Here is a 5,806-nt window from a genome sequence, read left to right as displayed (position 1 = left end):
GTTATTTTTCATTAAAGAAGTCTTTTATTGTCTTTGTCTTAAATGATTTTAAATGGACTAATAAGTTTGAAATCTCGAGAAATCGGGGTGTTACACTCCTATCATGTAGTATAGGCCTTCCTTCTAAACTCCTTTGATTATAGTCATAAATCCTTTGCAGATTTTCATTTGTCCATCTTTGATTTTGCTTTCTATTTTTAAATCATCAAGCACACTTAGTGAAATAAGATTTCTAGACAAATCAGGTACATATCTTACCCCTGTTAGTGATCTAGTGACCCCATCATGCATTCTAAATGCCACTGTTCCTGCTCTTTTAATTTCACAGCTTTGGTCATTCCCTAGAATCACTTTTCCTTTAGTAGAGTCCCTGAAATCAGTTGCAATAGATCTATTATTAGTCATGTGAAAAGTACAACTAGAGTCAAGTATCCAATCATCTTAAAAGGATGACCTTGCAACATAAACTTCCCCATCTTCATAACAGTCACTCAAATTTATATTTTGGTGATCTATTTTATTTTTAGGGTTTCTGGAATCTGAATTGTAGTCATTTCTTTGCCCATTAAATTTGTTCTTTCTGTTTTTGTTCAAGAAATAGCAGTCTTTCTTGAAATGTCCAGGTTTTCCACAGTTATAGCATCCTTCAGTGTCTTGTGGCCCTTTAAAGTTAGGTCTTCCTTTATTTTGTCCTTTGATTGGACCCCTGCTATGACTTTGACTCCTTCCTTTCCCATGCCAAGGCTTTCTTTGAGTAGATCTGCCTCTACTCAGATTTAGTTCACCATTAGAGCCACCATTCCTTTCTAACTTCATCTCTGAGTCCTTTGATTTTAAGGCAGAGATAACCTCATCAAGAGTGATAGAGGTTCTTCCATACTTAATTGTTGTTTTTACTTCTCTGTAAGTTTCTGGCAGTGCATTAAGTATGATGATGGCTTGGTTCTCATCACTGAGTGCCTCATTCTCCCCTGAGTTTGCAAGTTCAATATGCATTCTCAAGAATTCATCAAGATTTTGATCAAAGGTTTTGGATTGGTTCATTTTGAAACCAAAAATCCTTTCCTTGAGATAAATATTGTTTGTCAAAGATTCTTGTTGAAACTGCTCTTCTAGATTTTTCCAAATCTTTGATGAAGTGTCTTCCTTGTCTACCAATCTAATTATTACATCTGATAGATTGAAGATTAGATTCCAGTAGCAGTTTCTAAGTATTCTTCCTGCTGAATCTTTGAGGTTCCTTCTGGCCATTCATTAGGTTCATCTAGCACCCTTAGCAGTTTTTGTTGAGCTAGGAGAGACCTAATTTTCCTTCTCCAGATTCTGTAATCACATGTACCATCAAATTTATCAATATCAACTTTTATGTTACTCATATTAATAAAATTGAAATCAGATAAATTTTTAGAAATCTCAGTTTGTGATGTTTCTATTTTTGGATCTGAATTTGTTCAAAAATTTGATCTTCTTTCAGGTTTCAGTGCATTCTTGATTGTTAATCTTTCTTTCAAGATTTCTTGCCAATTTCCTTCATGATATTCTTTCTTCAGTTTTCTTGATCTTCCTTAGCCAAATCAGGCTCTGATACCACTGTAGGATTTTTGACCAAACTGACCTACACCAACAAAACACTTAATATCAGTATACAAGGTCGAAAACCGACCTTTCCTTTGTCTAATTTAAGTTTAGACAAAAACGGCAATGTTTAAACCCCACGACACTAAACTTTGTGTCGTATTGAACCTAGGCTTAAAGACTTCTCGGGAAGAGTCTCGAAGCCCTAACACTCAAATACTCAGCCTCTCAGATTCGAAACTAGAAACCCTAGCAAAGCAAGTTCTTCAAAAGAACTTGCTCGATCCCAGTAGAAACCCTAGGATCCTTACCCACACACAGAGATTTGAGTTTAGCAAATGAAAAACAAAGTAAAGGAAAGAAAACACCAGAAAATATTTCAGATTTCACCCAAAATTAGGGCTGTGTCTCTGTCAAGCTCGTCTCAGAGATTAGCTTGATATCCACTATCAAACAATGTCAATTTGCAAGTTTTGGAGCTTCTTGTCACATAAGAACGACCAGGTAAACTCAATTCCCTTTTGTACAATTTCTGTATTTGTTTTTCTTCTGATTTTGTTCTCGATCTAACTCTAGTTCTTGTTGTTGTGCATGTACATCCTTCACTCTGATTCCTCACCACGAAAACTCCATTCTCGTCTCTGGATCTTGGAGCTGAGGTCTTCAGAGAACTAGGGTTTACTCTTTCTCTCTCTCTCTCTCTCTCTCTCTCTCTCTCTCTCTCTCTCTCTCTCTCTCTCTCTCTCTCTCTCTCTCTCTCTCTCTCTCTCTCTCTCTCTCTCTCTCTCTCTCTCTCTTACTTCTGATCTGTATTCTCTTGCTTGTATTTGCTTTGATTTGATGTTTATATACTTGTAGTGAGTCGGTTTATCACAGATCTAGGAGTTAGTTACAATAACAATTGTAACTAACTCCTATTTCTTGATACAGTAGAGGCGAAGCCACCTAGGGTTGAGTCAAGTTGTTTATTTTCTGTTGTAAGTTTGCTGATGTGGATATTTGTTGTAAAAGGGACTGGTTATAAGTGGAATTTACTCAACAATCATGTTTGGCTTTTTCAAGACCAAAATTTTTCACCAAGTTATTTGCATACTTACTCTGAGAAACAAATGTGGGATCATTTATTGTTTAACTTAGAGACCCAAAAATAGGTGAGTTCACCTACCATGCTCATTTCAAACTCTTGTTGTATTTGTTGGACAAAAACTCGCACTTAGAGTTAGAAGTAGATCCAAATACAATACCATCAACATATATTTGTGCAATAATAACATCAAATCAAATGTTTTTGATAAATAGTGCTTTATCAACATTTCCTCTTATATAATCATGACAAAGCAAAAACTCAGCTAGACACACATACCAAGCACGGGGTGCTTGTTTCAAGCCAATCAAAGTCTCATCTAACTTATAAACATGATCAAGAAGGTGGGGATCCTCAACCACTCCATTTTGTTGAGGAGTTTTAGGCACAAAAAATTCATGAGAAATACCATAAGATTTTTAAAATTCATCATACACAGTATTTTCAAAATATTTTCCATGTTCACTCTTAAATCGAACTATCTTACTAACGTTGTAATATTTTTGAACTTTTAATTCAATTAAAGAGACTTAAAAGTATAAAAAGTATGAAATTTTTATCTCAAAAATACTACCCATGAAAACCGAGAGAAATCATCTACACACACAAAAATATCTCTTACCATTCAAACTTTCAACCTGAATTGGACCCATCAGATCCATGTGAAGAAGTTCAAGAACACTAAAAGTGTTCACATCAAGGACACTTCTGTGAGATATTTTTGGTTGATTTCCAAACTAACATAGTCCATATTTTCCTACAGGTTCTTTACCCAATTTAGGTAATCCTCGAACAATCCTTGCATCGGATAATTTTTTCAGATTTTTGTAATGAATATGTCCAAGTTTTTCATGCCATAAATCAGTGGTGTTATCAATAGCATATTGACAAGTGGCAAAGGTTGAGATGGTGTAATAATTATCATTAGATCTAAATGCTTGCAAGATAATTTCATCACGATTATTAAGAACATAATAATGACTCCTATCAAAATTAACAGTGTAACCCTGATCACAAATTTGACTAACGCTAAGGAGATTAGCTCTTAGTCTTTCAACCAACATTATGTTCTTAAGTTTGGGTAGACATTAGAAATTAAGAATTTCATTCCCTATGATTTTTGTAGCTATACCATTACCAAAAGTAACTTCTCCACCTTGCATTGGTCTAATGTTGTCAAAATAATCTTTTTCACCTGTCATATGCCAAGAACAACTACTGTCAAAATATCGCATTTGAGAAGCAATAGATTTAAAACCACAAGAACTAACCAAATATTTTTTTTTGACAACCCGTTATGGTTTTCAGAAGCATATTTATTTCTAGAATATTTAGAATTATACATGTTTTTCATGGTAATACATCCAGGTCGAATGTGACCTTTTACTCTACAAAAATGACATATATGAATGAAATGATTCATTTTACCTTTGAGAGTGCCAAACTTACCAACCTTTTTCTTTTCTGAATTAGAACCCTGCAAAGTAATGTCAGAACATCCAGAAACCAAATTTTCATATTTGACAAATTTAGTATGTGATTTAGACTGAGGTTTAACAAAATCCAAACCAGCATGACTCGTTTATCCTGAATTTTGAACCTCTTCAAAAATGTTAGAACCTAAATTTAGAATTTTAACATTTCTTCTCAATTTTTTAAGTTCCTTGGTTAAAGATACAATTATAGAATTTCTTCAAATCAATTCAGATTCACAACATTATTTTTCTTTATCTTTGATGTTGTGAGATAACTCTTTATAAACTTTTACTAAGTAGCAATTTTCATCACAAATGTACAACTACTTACCAAACATTACCTTATATGATTCTGCCAATTATTCCTCATCAAGTTCTGACTCATCTTATTCTAAAAAAACTTCTTTATCATTGTCATTAGTCAAATTATTGTTTAAACACAAAACTTTTTTTTTTCTATAAATCACTTGAAAAAACACTTGTTAAAGCAACATTGTCATCTTCACTATTTCAACATCATCATCACTCAAAGTAACATTAAAATCTTTTTTTATTCTTTTTCAAGATATTAGCACTTTCAGATTGAATATGACCATACTTTTCACATTCCCTACATTGAATACCCTTTTTATTTTTGGAGACAAAAAAAATTAGATGTATTGTTACCTTTATGAGTTTTTGAGAAATTCTTTTTATTTTCAACCTTCATTATGTATCTTTGAAAATTTCTTAATAAAGTCATTTCATCATTATCATCATTATTAGGAATATTTTTTTCATAAACTTTATAGGAAATATCTTTGCTTTTCTCATTTAAAGAATCTAACTTACCCTTTTTCTTGATTTGTTGATTTAACTCAAATGTTCTAGCTCTTCAAACTTCATTTTTCCGAAATTTTTTGCCTCTTCCATTGCTAGTATTTACATATCAAATCTATCAGGAAGTACACGAACAATTTTTTGAACCAGTACAAATTTTTTTATTTTTTTCCAAAGCAAAAAACTCATTAGTAATATCAGATAATCTTTCATAAAAATCAGATAAAATTTCAGTTTTTGACATTCTCAATCATCAAATCTAGTTTGCAACCTAGTAAAACGTGATCTTTTTATATCACTAGTACCTTCAAACTGAGTTTGAAGGATTTCCCATGCTTTCTTTCCAGATTCACAAGATGAGATCAATTTAATAAGGGATTATTTCACAAATACCCAAAAACAACTAAAAATTACAAAAATATAGTTTCACGAAATTTTAAACATTTTTTATGATTTTTTTAATTTTATTTACATAAAATACGATCTTTTTATTAGGGTTGTACATCAATTTTTATAAACCGCCCAACCCGAGTAATTCGCCCAAATCAAACTGAAAAACGGATAAAAATACAAACCAAAATAACCTGAAAAAAATTCAAAACTGCCCAATCAGTTCATTGAGCGGGTTGAAAATAGACCCAATCCGCCCAATTAAACTGATCAAACCGATTTAAGCCGAATTTTAGTTTTTTTTTAAGTTCAATTTTTTTACTTTAAGTCTTTTATTATTATTATAATATAATATATATATATACTGTTTCAAAATATATATATTAAAAAAAACCCAAAGTAAATGACCCATGACGAGTCACTGCTTTAAGTGTCGAGACTGATGATGGATGATGATGGATTT

The sequence above is a fragment of the Cannabis sativa genome, chromosome 4, assembly GCF_029168945.1.
Source record: "Cannabis sativa cultivar Pink pepper isolate KNU-18-1 chromosome 4, ASM2916894v1, whole genome shotgun sequence".
NCBI lineage: Eukaryota > Viridiplantae > Streptophyta > Magnoliopsida > Rosales > Cannabaceae > Cannabis > Cannabis sativa.
Note: the sequence above shows the minus strand (reverse complement) of the source record.